This window comes from Vanellus vanellus, assembly GCF_965231255.1.
Source record: "Vanellus vanellus genome assembly, contig: HAP1_SCAFFOLD_114, whole genome shotgun sequence".
Taxonomy (NCBI): Eukaryota; Metazoa; Chordata; class Aves; order Charadriiformes; family Charadriidae; genus Vanellus; species Vanellus vanellus.
In genome coordinates this window covers 458,596-484,014 of record NW_028127383.1, presented here as the reverse complement: position 1 = coordinate 484,014, position 25,419 = coordinate 458,596, and the positions used below count along the sequence as shown (strand labels likewise).

Below are 25,419 nucleotides of genomic sequence, written 5' to 3'. Positions count from 1 at the left end.
TCTGAGATTCCTCCCAGAGGTCTCCCGCAGACATTTTTCCTGTGGTTTGGGGCCCTGTAATCATAGAATCATAGAATCATAGAATCAGTGAGGTTGGAAGGGACCTTTAAGATTATCAAGTCCAACCATTAACCTACCCTGATAAAAACACCACCACTCCTAAACCATGTCCCTAAGCACCTCATCTACCCTTTTCTTAAACACCTCCAGGGATGGTGAATCCACCACCTCTCTGGGCAGCTTATTCCAATGTTTAATAACCCTTTCAGTGAAAAAATGCTTCCTAACATCTAATCTAAACCTGCCCTGACATAACTTGAACCCATTTCCTCTTGTCCTATCACTTGTCGCCAGGGAGAAGAGGTCAGCTCCCAATCCCGAGTAGCAAACCCAGACTCCTCCAGGGAAGATACCCGAGATGATTTTTATCCTTGGGCAATGCTCCATCCTCTGGGATGCATCTGAGACTCCTTTCAGTTATGGTCCTGAGTCTTTATTGCGGTGGTCTGGGGCCCTGTGATCCCGGGTAGCAATCCCAGACTCCTCCAGGGAAGATACCCAAGATGATTTGTATCCTTGGACAATGCTCCATCCTCTGGGATTCACATGAGCCTCCTTGCAGTTGTGTCCCCGAGTCTTTTTTTCGGTGATTTAGGACCCTGTGATCCCGGGTAGAAGCCCCAGACTCCTCCAGGGAAGATACCCAAGATGATTTTTCTCCTTGGACTATTGTCCATCCTCTGCGATGCATCGGAGCCTCCTTGCAGGTATGTCCCTGAGTCTTTATTCTGGTGGTTTGCGGTCCTCTGATCCCGGGTAGCAACCCCAGACTCCTCCAGGGAAGATACCCAAGATGATTTTTCTCCTTGGACAATGCTCCATCGTCTGGGATGAACCTTAGATTCTTCCCAGCCGTCTCCCGCAGACATGTTTCCTGTGGTTTGGGGCCCTGTAATCTTGGGTAGAAACCCCAGACTCCTCCAGGGAAGATACCCGAGATGATTTTTCTCCTTGGGCAATGCTCTATCCTCTGGGATGCATCCGAGATTCCTCCCAGGCATCTTGCGCAGACAGCATTCCTGTGGTTTGGGGCCTTGTGATCCCCGGTAGAAACCCCAGACTCCTCCAGGGAAGATACCCATGATGATTTTTCTCCTTGGACTATTGTCCATCCTGCAGGATGCACCCGAGACTCCTCCCAGCTTTGTTTCTGAATGTTTTCTTCCTGGGGTTTAGGGCCCTGTGATCCCAGGTAGCAACCCTAGACTCCTCCAGGGAAGATACCCAAGATTATTTTTCTCCTTGGACAATGCTCCATCCTCTGGGATCTACCCGAGACTCCTCGCAGGTATGTCCCCGAGTCTTTTCTCCAATGCTCTAGGGCCCTGTGATCCCGGGTAGCAACCCCAGACTCCTCCAGGGAAGATATCCAATATGATTTTTCTCCTTGGACAATGCTCAATCCTCTGGGATTTACATGAGCCTCCTTGCAGTTGTGTCCCCGAGTCTTTTTTTCGGTGATTTAGGACCCTGTCATTCCGGGTAGAAACCCCAGACTCCTCCAGGGAAGATACCCAAGATGATTTTTCTCCTTGGACAATGCTCCATCCTCTGGGATTCACCCGAGATTCCTCCCAGGCGTGTCCCGCGGACATTTTTCCGTTAATTTAGGGCTTTGTAATCCCGGGTAGCAACCCCAGACTCCTCCAGGGAAGATACCTGAGATGATTTTTCTCTCTTGACAGTGGCCCATCCTATGGGATCTTCCCAGAACTCCTCCCAGGGTTCTCCCGCAGACTTTTCTCCAGTGGTTTGGGCATCTGAAATCCCAGGTAGGCACCCCAGACTACTCCAGGGAAGATACCTGAGGTGATTTTTATCTTTGGACAATGCTCCATCCTCTGGGATGTATCCAAGACTCCTTGCAGTTATGTCCCTGAGTCTTTATTCGGGTGGTTTGCGGCCCTGTGATCCCGGGAAGGAACCCCAGACTCCTCCAGGGAAAATACCTTTTTCTCCTTGGACTATTGTTCATCCTGCGGGATGCACCTTAGACTCCTCCTAGGCATCTCCCACACAGTTTATCCTTTGGTTTATGACCCTGTAATCCTGGGTACCAATCCCAGACTCCTCCAGGGAAGATAGCTGATATGATTTTTCTCCTTGGACTATGTTCCATCCTCTGGGTTTCACCCTAGACTCCTTCCAGTCTTCTGGTGTTGTCTTTTGTCATGTATTTTAGGGACCTCAGATCTCTGGTAGGACCTCCAGACTCTCCAAAGGGAGATAACTGTGATTTTTTTTTCTCATTGGGAAATGTTTTTTCTCTTTTTGGCAAAGCTTTTTACCCTGCGACAAACCCATGACTCCTCCCAGGCATCTCCCACAGACTTTTGATCTCTAGTTGAGGGACCTGATATCAGATGTAGCTACCAAGACTCCTCCAAGGAAGCTTCCTTCTGTTTTGCCAATAGGTCTCTGTTCCTGGATCCATCCAACCCTCCCATTAGGGTTAGGTTAGGGTGTGCGTTCTGTATGAGAATCCCACAGCTCCAGGGACACGTGGCTGGAAAAGATATGTCGAGGAGGGAACGGTATTGCACCAACATCGCTTCCTTGACACTGTGATGGTGTGCTCCCCCTCCCCACCTTCCAACCTGACCTTTATCTCCCGTGACCCTGCCCAAGCACTAACACCTGTGGTGGTCACAATGGGCACGTGTACATGTGATGGCTGCCCCCGGCTCGATGTGGTTTCGGGGAAACACATAACACCACAGTAGCCAAGGGCTAACTTGAGCAGTGCTGGTACTGTGGCCAATATGCAGATATGACTATAGGTCAATCATCTCACCCACATCAATAGTGAACAGCCCAAGAGCCCTTTGAGCTCCCCTGCACACCAGGATCTCCCCATGAGCGGGGACGCCTCTCAAGGTTACTCCTCGAGCTTCACAGATTCTTTGCCGCAACAGATCCTCGGTCAGTGACTAATATCATGCGAAACTGTGAAATCTTAGCTAAGTGATAGAAAGGATTGATTGCACATATATAATCCCTTAGACATAAACCGTTGACCCAGTCTGGGACCAGGATTGGATCCAGCCGCACCCAGACTCCTCTCTGAGAAGGAGGTTAGAAAGCAAGGGGCTCCTTTCCGAACCTCAGCCCAACAGGAGGGTCTCCCTGGCAGTTCTGCCTGACCCTGTCCTCCATGCAGGAAATAACCAAGTGTACCTTGCAATCGAATCCTGCTAAAGCACTGTCGCATTTACTCTCAAACTTTGTTAAATCCCTGTTTTGTATCAATAAACGTGTTGCTGCTTCTCTCTACGAGTGAAGTGCATCGCTCCATCCGCAACAGACACCTCTCTCCTCTGGGCCACCCGTGCTGCTGGGGACCTCAGCCTCAGCCCACGCTGCCATTAGCTGCCTGTCAAAGCGCTGCTACGGGATGGTGAAGACAGGAACAGCTTTCCATCCTTGCTCCTTTTGTGTAGGAGCAGTCGCTGGATGTTTTCCATTTTGGAGCGGGGCTCTGGCGAGTGTGGGAGAGAGTGTTGGGAGCGTTACGGTGCAAGGAAAGCGCAGAGCCCCAGTGTTGGTCAGGCTGTAAAAGTGCCGCCAAGGGATAGTGAGGGCAAGCAGTCTAATATGACCGAATTGAATGAAACAATCCAGGAATTCTTTACTTACAGAATCTCACTTGGCTACAGCCCACACTAAGGGATGCTGGACTAAAGTCACACTCCTTTTCTTTGGAGGAATTCTGAAAGGAAAAGGAACCAAAGAACTGTTACACAATGTAAAATTCTGTTGTACAGGAGAAGTTCATTTGTTTGCTTGCTTTAAGAACTAAAGGCGGTTTCAAACCCTAAAAATGCAAGGTAACCAAAGTACAGAACGAGATACCCGAGCTAAACAAAAGACATCTCTCTCGTCTGTGCTATCGCCTAGCAGCCAACTACTCCCCTCGATAAATATCACCGTCAGGAGGAGCCCAATTTGACCTCTCCCGGAATGGCAGCTGGACTGCACGCCAGGCGACTCTCCCCGTGGGCAGGGGCGACTCTCAAGGTTAGAGATTCCTTACCTGAGACTGAGAGCCTTCCTCACCCACGGCGGAGAGATGCCTTAGCTGCGGCAGATCCTCAGTAAGTGACTGAGAGCGTGCTGAATTAGTACTAATGAGACATTACTAATCCATGCAGCTACTCAATATTATTGCAAACATTGTATAGGTAATTCCGTTAGACATAAGCTGTTCTCCAAGTGTGAGACCGGGGCTCCATAAGGAGTTTAGAAGGCAAGGGGATCCACTCTGAACCTCGTGACTCAATGGGAGGGTCTTCCTTACTCTTTGCGTCTCCAGTCCCCGTGTGAATCAGCCTAACCTGATTCTAACTCAGTTTTCCTTTGTATGTTTTTTCCAAGCGGTAGTTAATCATAGAATGGTCTGGGTCATCTTCAATTGGATCTGGTTGCTCAGAGCCCCATCCAACCTGACCTGGAATGTTTCCATGTATGGGCCATCTCCCACCTCTTTGGGCAACCTGGGCCAGTGTCTCCCCACCCTCATCATCAAAAAACATAATCTTCCCAGATGCCCCATCCCTGCTCATTGCAGGGGGTTGGCCTCAACCTCTAAAGGACCTCTAAAGGTCCCTTCCAACCCAAATGATTCTATGACACTGTGATTTCACTGATGTTTCCCTGTTGGCTTCTGTTCCGTCAGAAGCCCCTGGCTCATCTCCATAAGACTCCGAGTGTGCTGCACCCAGCACGTCTCAGACCAACAGGCTGAGGGTCCTCGCTGGCGCCCCGTCCCCCTGACCTTAGCATGTTCCCGCAGCTTGTCACGGGCAAGCCTGATCCTATCCCTGACCCCTTCAAGCCTGATCCTATCCCTGACCCCTTCAAGTCTAGTTTAAAGCTCTGCCAATGAGCCCTGCTGGCTCCTGAGCAAAGACCCTCTTCCCCCTTTCAGAAAGTTCAATCCCATCTGACCCCAGCAGGCCTGGCACCATGGAGGCCACCCTATTTGTGCAAAAAAAAAAAACAAAACAAAACAAAACAAAAAAAACCCCACCCACCCCCCAAAAAAAAAACCAAAAAACCCCACCCAACAAAATTGTGGTGATGACAGCAGCCCCGGAGCCATGTATTAAGAGACCAGGTCTGTCTGTTCCTTCTAGTGTCGCTGCGCATAACTGGAAGGAGAGAGGAAAAATAGCCGGCGCTCCAGATTCCCTTACCACCCATCCCAAGGCCCTGAAGTCTCTCCGGATCGCCCTCGGACTACGCATTGTGGCTTCGTGGCCACCCACAGGGAAGAGCAGCGCTGGGCAATAGTCCGAGGGCCGTACCAGGCCGGGAAGTTTCCTAGTGACGTCCTTAACCCGGGCCCAGGGGGGCAGCAGACTTCCCCAAGAGGAGGGTCTGCCCGGCAGATCGGGTCCTCTGTTCCCGTCTCCGGGAGGGCAGAGCGCGGCTCCAGCGGCCCCTCTCTCTCTCGCTCACGCTCCCGACTGCTCCTCAGCCTTTCTCCTTCCTCCCCCGGCTCTGCCGCCAGGCCGAGCGCACCGTCCCCCTGCTCCCCCCTCACGGCTGCTCTCCCCGCTGCCGCCCCTCAGCAGGGACAGGCCCCGCCTCGCCCTGCGGCCTGGCCGGCTGCGGGTTCTCCTGGGAGCTCCGCCTGGGCCGCCACATCCATCCTGCCGAGCGCAGCGGACACGGCTTTCTGCCGGCGGATGCCACAGCCGAGCTCCTTCCCGGAGGGCGACGGCCACCGACCGAGCTCACCTCTTGAGCCGGCAGGGCGGCGACGCCCGGCCAGGCCCCTGCCGCCCCACGCTCTGGCTGCTCGGTACAGGGCCGGGGGTGGCCGCGGCCCCGCGGGACGACACCCGCCGCTGCGCTGCGCTGCGCTGCGCTGCTCTCCGCCGCGGAGCGGGCCGGCCCCGGAGCGGCTCCCTCGGCCACCGGCCGCTCCCTCCGCTGCGGCGCGTTTGAGCCTCCCGCCGTTGCCCGGGCAACGCCCAGGGCTCGCCAGCGGCTGTGGCGAGAGGTACCGGCTGCCGCTCGGCTCCGCTCGGCTCCGCTCGGCAACACTCGGCCCCGCTCGGATCGGCTCGTCATCTCGCGGCCCCTCTCGGCCGGTCAGGGCCGTCCCCGAGCGCGGCGGCGGGGCCGGGCTGGCGCAGGGCGGGCAGAGGAGCGGCGGGCGGAGGGGCCGAGCCGCCCCGGGAGGCGGCCGCGGGGCGCTCCCCTCCTGCGCTGCCCCGAGGTCCCGGCCGGTCCGGGGCAGCCGCTCGGTGTCCCTCGGGTCCCCGCTGTCCGGGCGTCGGGGCAGCCCCGGGGCTGGGCTGGGCTGGGGCCGGCTCTGTCCCGGCGGCCATCCCCCCCTCCTGCCTGCCCCGGGCCCCGCCGCACGGGCTCTGTGCCGCACACACCGTCCCGTCCGTACCCGCCCTCTCCCCCGCTGGGAGGGCGGTGGGGCCACCGCGGGGCGGGCAGAGCCCTGCGGGGCTGCGCCCGGGAGTCACCGAGCGCCGCAGGTTGCCCGATGCGGAGCGAAAGGAGCCCGAGGGGCCGCCCAGAGCAGCCCCCGCAGCGCAGCGCAGCGGCACAGGCAGCGGCAGGAGGGGCAGCCCCCGGCCGGGGGAGCCCCCGTCGGGGCGGGTAAGTAGCACAGCCACGTCTGCGCAAGAGGAGCAACGCAGAAGCCTTTTCCCGCCCCGACTGCTCCCGCCAGCGAGCTCGGGGCCGGTGGCACTGACGGCGGCAGCCAGGAGCATCGGGCCCCGAGTCACCGGTGCCGACAGCACAGGCGCCGCTGGAGGCGTCCGCCTCTTCCCGCCCCGACGGGATGCCGAGGGCAAGAGCGGGAAGAGGTCCCCAGACGCAGCCCCGCTGCCTTGCTGCAGCTCCTCTGCTTCCAGTACCTTTCCCTTTCCTTCCACAAGGCCGCCGTATCTTCACCAATCTTGACTTTTTTCATGCTGGGAAGCAGAGGCCCGGCTCATACTAGAAACCTCTGCTGCTTCTTGGAGGGAATGAGTGTTTTCTGCCGGGGTAAGACTGATTAAAAACTGATTAAAATAACACCAAGTTCCAAGTTGCTGCTTCTTTTATTAGAATCTCATAGAACAGTTTTTCAAAGTCACATTGCCACTTTGTGACACGCAAGGATCAAAATCTTAAAGCTTGTTGCTCTTTTCCCCAAAACTCTAGGTTGTGCAGAAAAACACATTCCAACCCAACACCTTCAGTACATCAATTTGGAAACATAAACAAAGTAGCATTTCACTTAAAGCATTCACTAGCTGAGACAAGCCATGTGAAAAGCAGAGTTACACAAGAAACAATACCACCAAACAGTCACACTACAAGTTTACCTTTCCACAACAATCAGTGCTTCCAGGTCAGTTCTTTCCACCAAAAAGATGCTGGAGTGGCAAAAAGATGATGCTGGGGAAACAACAACAAGAGCACGTTACACTGCCAGTCCTTCTCTGAGAATTGTAATGACAAGGCCATTTCTGGCCATCAGAAAGACACAACCCCAGCACAAAACAGACAGGGAAAGACTGAAAAAATAGAGACAACATAAAGAATAACTGGTGCACGGTGATGTTAATTTCAGTTTGCAATGGTGTCTTCAGGAGTGTTATGGTTTGAGAGACCCATAACAATCTGTTGTCATTTAGACAATCATTCTATCACCCAATGACCCCTCCCCACCTGGGAAAGGGAAATTGGGAAAAACAAGAAAACCCGAGAGCTGAAGTATAAACAGATTTAATAGAATAAGATTAGATAATTAACATTAACAGCACTAAAGAACTGATATTGATCCCGACACCAGTACAGAATATGCAAAGATTATACTCAGCCAATTCTATCAGTAGGAAGCTGTGCACTCCCAGCAGTGGACAGCAAATGTGGGACACTGCGAGCGCTGCGGCTTCAGGAGGAAGGGAAGGCCTCAGGGCTCCGGCACCAGGGCACGAAGTTCTCAGGATGGCAGCCATCAAGGGAGAGAGAGAGAGCACTTCGCAGCAAACTTTCTAATTTATAATGAGTGTGACATCGGTGGTATGAAATAATCCTGTTGGCCAGCTTGGGTCAAGTGCCCGGGTCTCGCTCCTCCTCATCCCTGCACCTGGCGAGCTTGAAAACACTGAGACCTTGAGACCCACACACCACATCTGGCTGTAAAGTCAATATTTTCACAAATTCAGACACTGGAGTCTTCTGAAAGTGCAGTTTTCCCAAGCATTAGAAGAGAAATTAGTCCTGTGTCTCTCAAACCAGGACACCCGCCTACTTGTTTTTCGGCACATGGGAACAGCCTGCTCCTGTGCCTTTAAGACTTCTTTCTTGAAGTATGTCCATCCTTCCTGGACTCCTGTATCCATCAGGGCATCCTCCCAAGGGATTCTGTCTAGCAGTCTTTTGAACAGATTAAAATTTGCCCTCCGGAAGTCTAAGGTGGCAGTTTTGTTAACCTTTCTCCTATATAATAGAGTAGATGTTTTTTTTTAGAGTAGGTTTTTATTTTGAACTCCTTCGATATACATAAATGAATGCTCATTTATCAACATAGATTAAAATAAGGGCTTTTTCTCCATTTCAGTGCCTCACGCCCACATTCACAGGTTTTAATGGTATTTAATCCCCCCATGAACTTCCAGACATTTTGGGGCTGTGACCCACCTCTTTTGGAGCGACCCCCGCATGACCCTCCCCATCCCCCACTCACCTGCTCCTCCACCGCAGCACTGCCCCCCACCCCCCACCCCCGGTGACCTTGGGCTGCCCCAAATGACACCATCGCCCACTCTGACACACACAGAGCCCCACTCACAGCCTCGAGTGCGGTTTCGGCCGGCTGGCGGCGCGGGGCACGCGGGAGTTGTAGTCCCCGTGCCATTCCCTTGGGGTGCGCATCCGCACGACGCCTCACGCCGTCCCCGCTGTACCGCGCTGCCCGGGGCAGAGCTGCTAGGGCTCGGGAGCGGAACGGGCGGAGTGTGGTGCCGGCGCGTGTTCATGTGGTGTCTGTGGACGCAGAAACTCCCCCGTGCACCAGGGACCATTGTGCAACAGAAGCATTGGTGCTCACGGAACCCCCACCCTGCACCAGGGGCGATTGTGCAACACAACAGCGGGTGTGCACAGAGGCGCCCCGTGTACCAGGAACACTCGTGTGAGCCTGACTCTGGCACCGCTGCGCGGGACAACGCGGTTCCACCGTGCAACTCGCACGTGCACAGAGCCCCGTGCTGGGCAGGGGGCAGATCTGGAGTAGGTTCCCCCCCAAAAAAAAACATGCAGAGGAAGGGTGGGGATCTGCAGAAACACCTTTTTTTTTTTTTTAAATAGGGAGAATACACCTCCCCACATGCTTCCAACCCCCCCTGCCACCACAGAGGCACTGGGGACAAGGATGCTTTGGGGGTCACCAGCCACCCAGGGGGGGCCACTCATCCTGTAGCAGCAGGTCAGGGTGTCCCCATGACCCTTTCCCGGTCCCTCAGGGGGGTGACACCCATCGCAGGACCCCATCACAGCTCATGTGTGGTGTCAGCATCAGCTTGTCTGGCAGTGCAGAGCTCAGCATTGTGGCAGCTGAGGGCAAAGAGGTGGCCAACAGCCAGCAGTGCGACAGCTGCACAGACACCGAACATGCTCCTGGTGCCTGTCTGATGGTTGCTGTCATGGAGAGCCAGTAGATCCAGACAGGCCAGTAAGTTCAGGGGGAGGAAAATCCAGTTCATCACCAGGCTCAACCAGTTCACCACCGGGCTCAATTTACATGTCCCGCAGGAACGCTGGCACACCTCCAGGAGCCGGACAGGAGCAATGCCGGGGGACAAGGCCCAGGGCGGTGGCACTCCGAGCTGCTGAAGGCACCCAGGTCTGAGCTCTGCAGAGGCCGCTGGCACCGAGCTGTGCAGGAGGCGTTGGCTCGGGCCTCCCAGGGCCTCTCTGAGGGGAGAGCAGGGGCTGACCCATGCCGGGCATGGCCACCTCGGAGCCATGGCACAACCAGTCCAAGCTGGTTCCAGCCGGTCACGGGTGTGGGCATCACCATGGCGACTGCCAGCGTTTTGTGATGGGGGCACCGCATCATGCCCAGCAGCCATTGTGACACGGGTGGCCACGGTGACCGTGGGGTATAGAAGGGGCCAGAGCCCTGGGGTGCCCACTCCCAGGAGAGCACCTGCCTCAGGAGGCAGCATCTTCCCTGGGTGCCCACGGCAGCTCTACGGCCGAAGACGCCCATGGACAGAGAGGCGAACATGCCATCTCAGCCCAACAAAGGGCTGCTGAGCCTGCAGAAGAGGCGCCAGGTGAGGGATAGGGCAGGAGGGAGAGGCTGCTGGTGGGACGGGGCCGCACCGAGCTGCCTTGGTGCCGAGGCCGGGCTGGATGGCACTCTGGGGGCCACTGTGCCAAGGCAGCCACCTCCATCCCATGCCTTCTTCTTCTTCTGCCCGCAGGTGGGCCAGAGGCCACCAACGCCAGCACCGCAGGGCAGGCAGAGCCCAGCCTCGTCCCTCCACGGGGTCAGGCTGCCAGACCTGCACTGCCCAGAGAGCTTGCAGGCCGCTGGGAGTCGCCACGCACAGGTAGGGAACCTGCGAGAGATGGGGCTGAATGTTTTCCCGACCCTGGGGAGCTGCCAACGGGCAGGTGGGAGGTGCAGGAGAGGACAGGCGGGCTCGGCCCCTGTAGCAAGCTGGACCCCCTGTGCCATGCCCAGCAGGCTGCCTGGGCATGCCGGGGATGCTCCTGCGGGGACCAGCCCTCTCCCAGCCGGCTGTGGGAACAGGGCGGCAGCTGCCTGTGGGGCTGAGCGCTGCCCTGGGGGCTGGCGGGGGAGCCCAGACACAGGAGCTCTTCCAGCTGTTACAAGGGGGGCAAGGGCCACCGTCTCACAGCCTCTCTCCTCAGCTTCTTTTGCAGACAGACAGCGTGGCACACATGGAGGCACTGCCCTGCAACCCGATGGTACTGCCCAGCATCGTGGAGAAACTGGAGACTCTGCCCGGGCGGGCAGCGGCACCCAGATACGCACCCGCAGCTCGGCTACCAGCAGCTGACAGCACCCGCTGCAGGCTGCCTGCTCTGCCAGCAGCACCCGCTGCACCTTCTGCCGGGGCATGGGACACGGCCAGCAGCAGTGCAGCCATCAGACACCCACAGCCAGTCCCACCTCCTCGGGGCACCTGCGGTGAGCGGGGCAGACCTGCGAGGGTCAGGAGATTCAGGCCTGCCACGCAGAGCCCTGCGGCCTATACACCAGCTGTGAAGGGGACAGCTCCGTGCCTCACCAGTGAGGTCCCAGGCAAGGTTTTCCGCGGGAGCTGGAGTCACAGCCAGCAGGCAGTGGCACCGTGGGACTGGGCACGTAACAGGGCTCTGTCAATAACAGCAAGAACAGACGAGGTCCAGGTGTCAATGGGAGCAAGGCTCCTGCAGCTCAGCTCTCGCCTGATCCCCATGCATGGGGGGGACACTGATGCTGCCCTCAGGGGCCCTGCACCAGCTGCCCGGGGACAGCATATGAGGCCAGGGTGCTGGGGACACGCAGCGGAGCACAACCCAGCAATGTGGGCGATGTGGATCAGGTGCGACCTCTACAAGAGATCACCGGGGGTGCACCACCAGGATTCTGCAGAGCATCTCGACATCCTATCCATCAAGATGCAGGCTCCGGAGGAGCTGGGGAGGAGCTTCCTGGCCCGCACCGGGCACAGTCTGGCCCAGCTCAGGAATGCCAGCCTGCAGTGTCAGCGGGACTGCCCAGAGGAAAAGGCCTTGGCCGAGGAGGAGTGTCAGAACGACAGGGACAAAGAGCTGACCCAGGGGGAAGACATCAACATCCCCAGCATCTGTGTCAACAACTCCTTGGTCCAGGAGCTCTTCCAGGATGCCCACTCTAGTCCTCAGGAGGGGCCTGGCTGGCCCAGCAGCATGGACACAGAGGGGACCAGAGACAGAGCTGGGGATCTGCAAAGTCCCAGCTATGGTCCCAGGGACATTGAACCAACAGCTTCTGGCCTGACCGGAGCTCATGAGGAAGAGGGGCAGCACGCACCACTCGCTCCTGTGGCACAAGAGGAGGCAGAGGAGCCAGCTTCTGCCTTTGGCGAGCAGGCCCCAGCAGCAGAGGCAAAGAGCCGGGCAGCTGCCCCACACAACCCCGCAGGCTACGAGGCAGCACTGCAGGACACAGCCTGGTGCATTGTGAGGGAGGTTGTGGCCAGCGCTGTGCTTGTATTCCAACAAGAACAGGCAGCAAGAACACCGGCAGTACCTCAGGGCACCGAGGGTCCGGTGACCACAGAGGCTCATGGAGAGGACAGCACAGCTGTTGTCTCCCCGGCAGCGCAGGAGGATGAAGTGGCTGCTTCAGTGCTCCAAAACGCTCCGGCAGACGGCGCACCCCACTTTGCCCCAGCAGAAGAGGCAGAGAGCCAGGCACCTGCCCCGCACAGCCCCACAGCATATGAGGAGGCTCTGCAGGACGTTGCCTGGCACACTGTGCGGGAGGCCGTGGCTGGTGCTGTGCTTGTGATCCAGCAGGAGCAGGCACAGAGCGCGGACGCAGAGACGGCTGCGAGAACACCTGCAGCACACCAAGACACCGAGCGTATCTTGGCTGCAGAGCCTCACGTAGAGGCCAGCACAGCCCCTCTCGCCCCAGCTGCAGACGACCAGGGAGGTGCAGCAGCTTCTCCCGTGGCTCAGGAACCTCAGCACCAGGTGAGCCAGGCGCACGTGGCCAGCACCGGGCATCCTGAGTTGCCAAAGGCAGGCACAGCGCCCAGGCTGCTGCCTGGTGCCCTCCAGGTCTCCCGCTGACATCCCCTCCCTCCCCTACCTCTGCTCTTGCTCTTCCCCTGCAGGCGCTCTCCGAGCATCCAGGCGGTGCACAGCCCTCCTGCAGCTGCAGGGACGTGCCGGAGGATGTCCCAGGTAGGTCCCTGAGCCAAGGGCAGGCCTGGCTGGGTGCTGCTCATCCCGGCGAGCGGCACCCAGGGCAGGTCGGCAGCACTGCACACACGGGGACTGGCCGTGCTGTGGCCACCCCTCCCTGGGGAACCGCCTCGGTGGCAGGGGGCTGGCAGTGGCTTGCCCGTTGCCTGCCCAGCCCCTCACCTACAGCTCTCTGTTCCCCGCAGGCATCGTGGCCCTGCCACACACCCCGGCTCGACAGCGACGGCCCTCCTTCTTCAGGAGGGCGCTCAGGGCTCTGCGTAGGGCTTTCCGCTGTACCTGCATAGCGGGACAGAAAGAACAGTAGTGTCCTGCTGCCAGTGCCAGGCGGGTCCCCAGAGATGGCACCTGGCCCTGAGCCTGCACAGCATCCAGGCAACCGAAGGATGGGTGCATGGACAGCGCCCCAGACATTCATCTGCCCTGAGGACATCGTGCTGCCAGCCTCCGCTCGGCTATGGAGGCTTTCTGAGGCCAATAAAAGATGACAATTTTCCCCCAATGCTTGTCTGTGCCTGGCCCATCTCAGGAGAAAGATGGCTATTGACCAACACCCCCAGGTCCCTTTCTGCCAGGCAGCTTTCCAGCCACACTTCCCCAAGCCCGTAGCACTGCATGGGGTTGTCACCCAAGTGCAAGTCCTGACACTTGGCCTTGTTGAAACTCATACCATCGTCTGCAGCCCAGCCAGCCAGCCTGTCCAGATCCCTCTGTAGAGCCTTCCTACCCACCACTAGATCAACATTCTCACCCAACTTGGTGTCCTCTACAAACTTAGCGAGGCTGCACTCGATCACCTCCTCCACATCATTGATAAAGACATTAAACAGAACCGGCCCCAGCACCGAGCCCTGGGGAGCTAGGAGAGCACCCACCCGCCTTGTGCCCGCGCAGCCTTACTTTGCCAATAACAAAGATGTTGGAGAGCCTGGTAGCAAAGCTATTGCCATTGGCATCCTTCACGTGAACCATGATGACCCCGGGTGTCTCCTGATTGGTGATCACTCCAATACGGCCCAAGTTGGCACGGAATACAGGTGTGAGAAGAGCTGGCACCAGGAGCCGTGGTGAAGGCCTTCTGCTTGGCTCCTTGAGGAGCACCACTGGAGAAGGGCAGCGACAGGGCCACACTGGCCCACGGAGCGGCCACCAGAGCACCTGGGGACACCTGCATGTCCCACAGGAACACTGGCACACTTCGAGGAGCCAAAGAGCTCTCTCTGGTCCCAAGACTCAAGCAACCCCTCCACCAGCTCATTGCTTTTACCTGGTGCCTGCTTGCTTTTGGAATCCCTCCAAGTCCCTATGCCAAACACCTCCTACACGGGAGGAAACCCTGCTCCAGGTGGTTTCTTGGGAAACCACCCCTTTCCGAAGACTGCAACCACTGCTTCTCTATTTTAGAGGAAAGCTGTTTGGCATTTGTACTTCTGTACTGCTTTCCACAGTGGGGAACTGCCACATGGGGTGCAAGACCCACCTATGTCAAACTTGATGAAATCTGTGATCTTGCCTGTCTCCAGGTCAGTCTGGACCATATCATTCACCTTGAAGAGGGGGTCTGGATAGCGGATGGTGCAGGCATTGTGGGTGACCAGATGAGGGATTCCTTTGGTGCCCACGAAGATCTTCCTCACTTTGCACAGGTTGTACTGCAAACAAAACCCAACGCTGCTTAGCTGAGGCAGTGCAGCACCATGGACCAGGGGACTCTTGTCCCCTGTGGGAAACCTCGGCTGGTCCAAGGGATCAGAATGCGAGTTTAACATTGACCTTGAGCAGATATCCGTGTACCCTTGAAGAGACTGGGGAGTCCTGAGAAGAGCTAAGTAAAAAGATAAGGGTTGGCAAACATCCTGGCTCTGACCAGAGCATGAACAGCGTGTGATGGGAGAGCGTATTGGGCAAAAGTAGAATGCTGAATATATGCTATTCTAGAATGCTAGAATGTTGAAATGGCAAGGTGTAATCCTCCCTGAAGTGATTTTGTGAAAAATGGTATTTTGGGGAAAAGAACAGGGAGTAGAAGTAACGTCGCTTACAGCATTTAGTATAACGCAATGGACAAAGCTAGGGCAGACTTTATTTGAGGAAGCTACGCGCGGCTCAAAAACGGCTGTTGAGTTGTTAACTACGTGGCAACTTTTATTAGAGACATTAAAGAACTTTAAGGAGCAGAGAGATTTAGCAGGAGGTTGTGAACAGCCATCCGCAGCCCCTGCGCCGTTTGTCTCTAAACCTCGTGTTGATGATTTAAAGGGGCAGGAGATTGCTGCTCAGGAAAATAAAGGACTGATCCCGATGAACACAAAAGATAAACAATATAAATATGTATTACCTCGCGACCAAGCTGCAAGTGAAGGTGCTAACTGATCGGGATTTGTATTGCCTAGAGACCAAATCAAAAGCAGTGAAGAGGTCCAAAAGACCCCTCCGGAGGAGGTGCCCATCCCTTGTGAACCTCCTAATCCACTGTTCCCTTATCCACCTTTGCCCCCTGAATTGGACAATGAGGAGGAAAGCAATTTGATTGACTGGAGCAATTCTCCTCCAGTTTCTGTCCCTTCTGCCCCACCTCCCCCTTGGCCTTCTCCAATTGATGTAAAATCGCAAATAGAACAAGGGGGTCCTCTCTGTTGTTCAAAGTATCCCCAAACTTGGGACTTACCACCAGTTCAAGTGACGGTTAAACCCCAAAACCCTGTCCGATTTTGGAGGAGGTGAAGCAAAAAGCGATGGAATTGGGTGAATGGGACTTGTCAGAGAAAATACCTGTTTCACTTTCTCATGCCGAGTCTCCTAGTACTGAAATTGCCGAGCCTGCTGCTTTTCCTGTAGTAAAGAGGTACACAAGGTGCCCCTGGACGCTTGGGGACCAATTGGCAAAGGTTTAAGTGCCTTACTGATAGGAAGATCTAGTACCACCTTACAAGGCCTCATGGTACATGTTGGAGTGATTGATGCTGATTACACAGGACAAATATGTACCATGGTATCAACAGCTACACCACCTGTGACTATTGAGAAGGGAACTCGACTTGCTCAGTTAATCCCATTTCAAAGTTGTGTTCCACGAACGAACGTTACATGTGGTAATGGTGGTTTTGGCTCTACAGGAAAGCCACAAGTCTATTGGGTGCAAAGAGTATCTAATCAACGCCCACAAATGCATTGTGTTCTTGAACTTAACGATGCCACCCCCAAGAAGATCCGACTGACTGGATTATTAGACACTGGAGCAGATGTGACGATCATCTCTTTACGGGAGTGGCCTGTTGCTTGGCCATTAACCTCCAATGCCTTGGGAGTGGCAGGACTCGGAGGAGTTGCCAACAGTTATATGTCCACTAACCCTATTGTGATTGTAAACTCAGAAGGGCAAAGGGCTACAGTGCGGCCATATGTGACCTCAACTCCTTTAAACCTATGGGGAAGGGACTGCTTAGGCCAATGGGGAGTTCGCATAACTACGGATTTTTAGTCGGGGCCACTGTATTGCAGGGTGTTTCTCAACACACTTTAGCCCTAAAATGGCTAACAGAAAAACCGGTGTGGGCTGATCAGTTGCCCCTTGGCCAAGAGAAATTAACGGCCAAGGCAATTAAGGTAGCTTGTTTTTTACAACTCTGGGGCGTGACACATGTCACAGGCATCCCCCACTCACCCACGGGTCAGAGTATTGTTGAGTGTGCACACGGGACTCTAAAACGCCTTTGCAAAAAACAAAAAGGGGGAATGATAGGGGAAAGCCCTGAAGCACGATTAACTAAAGCTGTATATGTATTAAACTTTTTGCAGTTTGCTGATGATACTCCTGCTGTGGTGCCACCCCTTCTTCGGCACTTTGGTTCCCTTGTGACCCAGGAACGGGTGGGTCCTGGAGCAAAAGTGCTGCTGTGAGACCTAATAATCGCGGCATCCTTTTTAGCCCCCGGAGTGGCATCAGCTAAAGCGCTCGCTACGCTTAACAAGCTTGGGTGTTGGCTGGCCAAGCAATCTAATGCTACATCTTCAGCTTTAAGTAGTTTACTACTAGATGTAGACTCAGTCAGACATGCCACACTGCAGAATCGAGCTGCAATAGATTTTTTGTTGCTGGCTCAAGGTCATGGTTGTCAAGATTTTGATGGGATGTGCTGCATGAACTTATCGGACCATTCTCAATCCATTCATGCGCGCATACAAGAGTTAATGGAACGAACGAAAAAGTTAAAGGAAGAGGATGGGTTCTTCTCTTTTGATCACCTTTTGCAAAACTGGGGACTCTCGGGATGGCTGGTTTCAAAGGTCAAAGCAGGATTAATAATATTGTTGATAATTGTAGTTGTGCTAATGATGGTGCCATGTCTCATCTCCCTACTGCAAAGGGCCCTGCAGCGGGTGATGGGGGCAGCATTTGTAGCACAAATACAAAAAGGGGGAATTGTGGGAAACCTCGGCTGGTCCAAGGGATCAGAATGCGAGTTTAACATTAACCTTGAGCAGATATCCGTGTACCCTTGAAGAGACTGGGGAGTCCTGAGAAGAGCTAAGTAAAAGGATAAGGGTTGGCAAACATCCTGGCTTTGACCAGAGCACGAACAGCGTGTGATGTGAAAGCGTATTGGGCAAAAGTAGAATGCTGAATATATGCATAGATAAGCACCTGGGTAAAAGAATATAAAAAAGCACTGCTTGTTAAATGAAGAAATTGGATTGCTGCAACTTGATGTTCAGTGTCGTGTCCGTCCCAACAACAACAGTCCCCCAGAGAGCTGCCAGCCACAGCAGGTCTCAGACCCCAAACTAAACACCCAAACACTCCAGGGCTTGCAACAGAAGCCCAGCTAGTGACTTGTCCAGCTCACTGCCCCAGCAATGCCTCTCGTAGGGCTGCCCTGTGGCTAAGCTACAGCCCCACTGGAGAACACCTGCGCTTTGGCAACAGCTGCTGGCCCTGGACTTCGGCCTCCCCACAAACGCTGGCAGCATTTTCCCAGGAAAGCCTGCGCCAGGGCAGTTTCCTCATTTTGCCTTGAAGCCCGCATCACAAAGCGGAGGCAGAGGCTGCTTTTCTTCAGGACCCAAGAGAGATCTGTATCCCTCCTCCAGGTCACCCTGGTTTCCCCTCCTGCCTTTCACCACCTGCCTCCTTCAAAGCGCTAAAGAACCAATATTGATCCCAATACCCATACAGAATACGCAGCTCTCAGGATGGCAGCCATCAAGGGAGAGAGAGAACTTCCCAGTGAACTTTCTAATTTATAGCGAGTGTGATGCTGATGGTATGAAATAATCCTGTTGGCCAGCTTGGGTCAAGTGCCCGGGTCTCGCTCCTCCTCATCCCTGCACCTGGCTAGCTCGAAAACAGTGAGACCTTGAAATCCACACACCATAGCTGGCTAGAAAGTAAATATTTTCACAAGCTCAGACACTAGAGTCTTCTAAAAGTGCAACCTTCCCCAAGTATTAGAAGAGAAATTAGCCCCGAGTCGCTCAAACCAGGACAATATCGCAGCACCACCGTGACAATACCCAGAGTGGGGACCAACAGCCCCGCTGCTGGACGTTTGTGGAGTGGGGCACGCAGACAGAGGCATGCGTTTTGCCACACACAACCCTGAATCTCCTGAAAAGTTATGTTTACCAAAAAGAGCCACTTGGAAAGTACTGCCAAACAACATTTGGCAATAAAACTTTGACAGGTTTGACACACACACGATTTGGGGGGAACTCGCTATTTGCTATTTACCGGTTCAAGCACTTACCTTTCTGGTACTCCTACGACTAACTTCATTGCTCTGCTCAAATTAGCCAGCTGAGGAAGTATGGGCTAGATGAGGCGACAGTGAGGTGGACTGAGAGTTGGCTGTGGGACAGAACTCAGAGGGTTGTGGTCAGCGGCACAGAGTCTAGTTGGAGGCCTGTAACCAGCGGTGTCCCCCAGGGGTCAATACTCGGTCCAATTTTGTTTAATATATTCATTAATGACCTGGATGAGGGGGCACAGTGTATCCTCAACAAGTTTGCTGATGATACCAAACTGGGTGGGATGGCTGACACCCCAGAGGGCCGTGCTGCCATCCAGCGTGACCTGGACAGGCTGGAGAGCTGGGCAGAGAAGAACCTAATGAGGTTCAACAAAAGCAAGTGCAAGGTCCTGCACCTGGGGAGGAAGAATGCTAGGCTCCTGACATTGGTATATACAAATTCTCAAGAGACATCCCCTCCTTTGCTAAATGGCCCATAACATAACCCAATGCACAATGGTCAACAGTGGCCTCCCACCATCCTGAGATGGTCTGACCTCTGTGATTTTTGAGATGCCATTACATAGGTGACAAATAACTAAAAGATTACAAACGACCTGATAACAGAGCAAAACACTGCCACACAAAATAACAAGGCAACGTTTTTGAGTCCACACTGAGAAATGATTTTTTACGTTATCTAAGTGCAGATATCCCACTTGTGAGCACACAAGGTTGAACAACAATTAGTGTGATAGATGTGTTGTCCTCACCCCAGGTGCAAGTCACTTGGGCGTGTTTACAGTCCTCCTCGCCAATCTTCTGTTACTTTCCCACATTGCACCCTCTCGCTCAAGAGACCGCTTCTCCTGGAGCTGACAAAGTTGGAAATGTTGCTTCAAAGTCGAAGCAGCGTTTCTGACGTCGAGGAAGGAAACAGTCCCCCATCAGTTGGGTTTGTGATATTCATTGGCAGATAACAGCCATTACCTACTCAGGAGAGAGAGCAATGAGAGACATTATCACCAAAATCATGTAGCACAGTGTAGTTCTATAGTACAGCTGCTGGGGTTGGTATGCCACGGAAACAAGGTACCAAAAGATCTGCAGCTGCTCATCTTCCCTTGATACAAAAAACAGATGAGTTAGTGACAGTCAAGGCTGACCAAATCTCAGTATTTGCGTGTTGGTGTGTCAGAGCTGTACCCAGGGCACAAGGGTACAGCACAAGACTACAAAGCCCGAGGAGCCAACCTGTGACAGGGGAGAAAAGCAGCAGTGTCATCTCCTTCCAGTGATACATCGCGTTGCTCCAGCTCCTTCAGCAATATTACTCTGGGTTTGATACCCTGATGTGGGGTAATTGCCCACACAGACTGGAGAGCTGTGGCATGCACTTTTTCAGATGGAACTTCAATGGGATGTTGTGTTTGCAACACTGTTCCAGTGCCGTCTCCTCTGGGTAAGATGCAGGTATTTGTCGAAGATACCTGAAATACACGAACTCAAGAATCTGATATGAACAAGTGATGTCAAATAAGAGGAGAAGTTGGGGTATAATGTAGAGTGGAGCCTTGTAATGCCTTGGACCAAAATCCTACAGGTGGTAAATGGGAGCACCTTCCTCACTCGGTTGCTGCGCTAGCGATAAGCAATGTCCCCCATTATAGAGCTCTCACTGCCAACACCTTCCCACCAGGAGAAGGATGGTGGCAGATTCTCCCAACAGCTCTTCCTTGCACCACCTTCATACCTTTGTCAATAACATTTTGTCAGGACAACCCGAGAGATCCAAACCCTCAGGGCACGAGGATGCTCAGGGGCAAGTCGCCAGTGCACACGTGCTCGAGCAGTGGCGGTCGCGCTGCTGTGCTGCACCCTGAGCATCCAGCCTGGCTGACACGCAGGTGCAGCCTCCAGGTGTCCAGCTTAGTGCTCCAAGGAGCTTCATGGCCAGAACTGCCCAATTAACACCCCATTAATGATGTGCTCTGGCACTTCTACACCAAACTGAAACCACATAGCTCATGAAGTATCTGAGATGAAAACTAACGTCTCAAATCTCATACTGGAGAGGAAGGACTTCCAAAATTTTCCAAAAGGGGACCAGCGGAAATTCTCCTTCTCGTTGCCACGTGAGGAGAGGCTGCAAGAGCTGGCACTCCTCAGCTGGGAGAAGAGAAGACTGGGGCTGGGGGTGGGTGGGGTGTCTTATCAATGTGTATAAACACCTGCTGAGAAGGAAACAAGAAGAGGGAGCCAGGCTCTGTTTAAGAGTGTGCACTGAGAGGACCAGAGGAAAGGGGCACCAATTAGAAGACAGGATATTCCAGCTGCACATGAGAAACCAGTATTTTAATCTTGGGGTGATATATTTTACTGGATCTAGATGATGCTCCTTGAGCAGAGGGGATGGACCAGTCTCCACAAGTCTCACACAGTCTCCACAACCTCAGCCACTCTGTGTGATTCTCTGCTTTGGTGAGACTCCTAAAGCCTTTGAACTAAGCCCTGATGCCCCCTGGAAAGGATTCTGGGACAAGGGATGATCCCAAACTCCTCCAATGCCATTCATCACAAAACATCTGCCTAGTCCAGAACATCGTACGGCAGACACAGTCAGGAGAGAGAAAATATCCTTTTATTGTGGGTATCAAGTGTGGGAGCCCGGGAGTCACAGGGGTTCAGGCAGTAACAGGAAATCTGCACCTACAACGACAAAGTCAGAAGCACCGATAAATCCACGAAAGAAGAAGAGGCATGACGCTGTTCCCCTTTCCTTGGGGAACACAGCTGGCCAGGAATGGTTTATAGCCCAGAAGAGAGAGCGACTGCTGGCAGTGACTGTGGGAGGGCTCTGGCGCCTTATCCCCATGGGTAACACCCTGAGCGCCCCGCGAGTGTACAGAGATGCGCCGTGGCCCTGTGCCACACAGCAGTGCTCCATGGGCAGCCCCTGGGGAGTTACTTCCAAGCCCTGCGCAGCACTATCCCTCACCGTCCCTCGCCCGCGAGTTCGGCTGACCAAGAGCAGTGTCCGAGTGGTGAAAGATGGGCAGCAGAGCCTGGTACGCACCTGGGCTTCTTCACCTTCTAGACCTGACTGATTTTTTTCCAGTCCCCATCTTTTCCTATCTTCCTTCTTTTTTTGTCTCGTTGGCATTCCCTCGCCTCTGCCCAGGCCTCCTTTCTCTTTCTTTTTCTTTGGTTTTCAGTTTCCTGGCAGGAGCCTGCAAACCTTTCCATCCCAGTGTGATTAGACAGGTAAAGCCAGGATCAACCGGAACCAGTTCTTGGTTTAACCAAAGCTGACTCGTTTTACCTTTTTTCCTCTGAAAGGCTCTTTAGTTCTTCTGCACGTACCGGGGAGTCTACCGTGGTCTCTGGGGTGATAGGAGGCAAAGCAACGGGTGCCTAAAACAGGAATGTCAGCGTTAGCAGGTGGCTTGGGACGGCCTGGAGTAGCAGGTGACTGTTTGGCAAATGGCTCCCTTGGCCCTGCAGAGAAGATCCCTTCGGCTGGTTTGCATCAGCCCTTTCTTCCAAGGGCCTCACTTTGGAACACAGTGTTCACGCGGGTGTGTGACACTCAGTTCGTTTGTGGGGGCCACTCAGCGGGGAGCCCGCGGTCCCTCTCACGCCAAGAAAAGGCTTGCCCACGTCATTCTGCCGGGGTTTCTTCTGCCCTCCCAAGACAGAGCTCTGCGGATACCCCTTTGGTGCAATCCCACCTCCTGTGGTGGGAGGCCTTGCTTTGGAAATGTGTCTTTCTGTAGGTGTTTCCTTTGATGCCTAACCCTTTTGAGAAACAACCTTTCCTCTTTTAATTACAGTGTATCATTCGGGGGATAAATAAACCCACACAAAGCCACATGAGATGGAATGCCAGGAAGAGGCACAGCAGCTACTTGGACTCCTCAGGAACTACCTTCCACACGAGACAGGTTGTCTCAGCGGTTGCGGAGCTGCCATACCTCTGCTGTTTCTGATCCCACCGCTGTGTCTGCCCCTGCTGCTTTCTGGAGGACAAGCAGAGAGGGCGGTGTGTCAAGGAAGGCTTTTGCCTGGTGCTCCACATCTGCTTTGCCTCCACGGCCATGTTGCTCTTCCAAAGGCAGCTCTGGAGAGCAAAAGCAGGTGCAGCAAAGTGACTTGTTGGAAGTGAGCAACAGCTAAAGCAAAACCCACCCGAAGCCCTACACCAGCTGCCTGCTCAGGCTGTGACAACCCTCAGGGCCTCCTCATACCTGTGGGTCTGCCCACGGGTGCTGGCACCTCCTCAGCTGAGGGACTGGAAAGGCCAGCCATCTTCGTCCCAAAGATTTCATGGCAGTTTTCAGTCAGAAACTCCACCAGCGTCTTCACCTGCACACATGACAGCCTTGGTTTCAGCGCAGGTGCCTGAAAACACGTCGAGCAGCCTTTCCTACTCCTGACCCCTGCCTCTGCGCAGAAGGCTGTCGCTGCGGGCTGCTCTTCCAGGTAGCCACCCCACCAGCGCTTGTTGGAGAAAGGGGGCAGCCAGGGACCTCTGCACAGCCAAGCTCTGATGGGCCAGGAAGGCTGCAGCTGGCTGGTCAATACAGCGTACCTTCTCAGACACCTCCAGCATGGCCTCCAGTGGGAGCAGGTCCTCGTTGGGCGGGCTCAGCAGGTTTGGCCCAACGCAGATGGCCAGATTGCTGCAGCTCATCCTGCTGGTGGATGCGTTGTGGCCAATATGCTGGAGAAGGGACAGCAGCCGCTCGAGAAGGAGGAGATTTGCTGCAGGCAACTTGCCGGCCACCCTGAGGGAACAGGAACACAATGTTTAAAAAGTCAATGTTGCCCACAGCTGTCCCCAAAACTTGCACAAGGCAGGTGGGAGCCAGCGGCTGTGCTCTGCAGCTTTCCAGGTGCTCTCAGCCAGCGGTCAGTGCTCCTGCGCTTCAGGAAGGAAGCACGGCGTTGCTCTCCAGCTCCTGATTTCCCCCAAGCCCACGCAAGGGAAGGCTCCCTGTCCGTGTGCTTTTCCCCAAAACCCAACTCCACCCCCCAGCAACACTGGGCTGCCAGGAAACACGGCTTTTTAAGGAGCCTGTCCCTTTGCAGGCAAGTCCCAGGCCTCTACCAGTTGCTGCTCAAAAGGCAAGCTGCTGGCCACACTTACGCTTTCAGCTCTTCCACCTTCTTGCTTGGCTTCTCCATGGCTTGCATCCAGTCCCCATAGAGGTCAACGACGAGGAGCTTGGCGGGGATGCTTCGGAGGAAGTCCTGCAGTGCCAAGAGCTCCAGGTGAGTCTTTGAACACTCCAGGCCAGCCAGGAGCTCTTCCAGCTGCAGGTCAGAAGCGCTCACCTTCAAGATGACGGCCAGCAAAAGCACAGGCTGGCTGCCCAGGTCGACATCTGCGCCACTGTCGAGGGCCTCCTTCAGCTCCCGAACTGCTGTCCCACTGGCAGCTCTCCGGAATATTCCCTCCGTCGACGGTCCTTGTTGGTGCAGGATATTCAGGAGCTCCTGCAGGAGACGCAGCAGAACAGTTGCTTGGCTGAAAAGCTGCCTTCTGACAGCAGTGTCCGTGGCCAGAGCTCTGCCCCAGACCCGGCTGCCTCCCCTGCAAAGGGGCTGGGGCCAGAAGCATGAGCCAGGGGTGAAGAGCCCAATGCCCCGTCCTCGGTGCTCCTCGGGACACAGGGCTGGGGCCCCCTGTCCAGACTGGCTTACCTGGATGGGCTGGGGCAGCGTGCCATCATCCCCGCAGAGGGCTGCAAGGGGCTGTCCAAAGAGTGCCCTGCGGCAGTCTGCCTGCCCGGGAGCCTGGGCAGCGAGCGGGGTCCGCCGCAAAGCAAAGGGCCAGGGCAGCCCTCTCCTCCTCCTCCTCCCGGTCCCTCCTGCCACAAAGGAAAACACAGCAAGAGCCCCTCAGTGGAGACCACTGGAGCAGCACTCTTGGAGCCTGCCCTGCCCTGCCCTGCCTGCAGCGCAGTGATGAGTGGTGCAGCAGGACGGGCAGGGAGCCAACAGCTGGAACCGCCTCTGCTGCTCAGCGGCTCCAGCTCGGAGGCTCCTGACAGCCAGCGTGCCACCGGGACAGCCTGGCCCAGCCCTCGCCCTGCCCTCCACCCAGCTCTGCGCAGCAGCAGAGGCTCTGTCTCCTTGGAGAACCACATTCAGCAGCCGCTGCCCAGCGAGTGTCCTTCCTCATCCAGGTGACATCCTTCCTTGGGGGGCCAAACCTGCATGGCGACACTCAGGGGACAAGTGAGCAGAGCTCCCGCTGACTCCAGCCGAGGGGCAGAGAGCCATCTGCCTGGCTCTCGGGATGGAGCAGAGGCAGGCATCACCTCGAGCACGCTGCCCTGCACGCAAGGGACAAATGTCAGGTGGGAGCGAAGGGACCTCAAGGGCTCAGCTCTCTCCTGCTCTACAGCGATGGGGACCGACTTGCTCAAGGCGAAGGGCAGCTGCAGCAGCATCCCATCTTCTGCAGAAGTGCTGGTTGCAGGAGCAAAGGTGCCTTTCCCCACCTTTTTTTCAAAAACTCACCTTCCGAGTGGCAACATCCTCCTTCTTTGCCAGAAGGGACTGGCAGAGGCCCTTGCTTGAGATCATCCTGCAAGAACCAGGCTGTGCTTAGAGAGCAGCCCTGCAGCAGAAAGGGCCACCAGCGAGCTGCCACCTGGCACCAGCAGCCTGA

At 55.1% G+C, this 25,419-nt stretch overlaps 3 long non-coding RNA genes across 3 annotated transcripts; all 3 read right to left on the bottom strand.

Annotated features, from left to right (window-relative positions):
- Positions 1 to 21,705: 21,705 nt before the first annotated feature.
- LOC309685307 lies at positions 21,706 to 22,729 on the bottom strand. Its single transcript, XR_014270429.1, has 3 exons — positions 22,715 to 22,729; positions 22,063 to 22,154; positions 21,706 to 21,978 (listed from the first exon to the last, which is right to left on the bottom strand). It is a non-coding gene; the product is annotated as an uncharacterized lncRNA (long non-coding RNA).
- Positions 22,730 to 22,776: 47 nt separating this feature from the next.
- Positions 22,777 to 23,383, bottom strand: LOC309685308. The gene is made up of 3 exons (XR_014270430.1): positions 23,332 to 23,383; positions 22,988 to 23,105; positions 22,777 to 22,860 (listed from the first exon to the last, which is right to left on the bottom strand). It is a non-coding gene; the product is annotated as an uncharacterized lncRNA (long non-coding RNA).
- A 506-nt stretch (positions 23,384 to 23,889) lies between these two features.
- Positions 23,890 to 24,913, bottom strand: LOC309685309. The gene is made up of 3 exons (XR_014270431.1): positions 24,447 to 24,913; positions 24,078 to 24,239; positions 23,890 to 23,993 (listed from the first exon to the last, which is right to left on the bottom strand). It is a non-coding gene; the product is annotated as an uncharacterized lncRNA (long non-coding RNA).
- Positions 24,914 to 25,419: the final 506 nt, after the last annotated feature.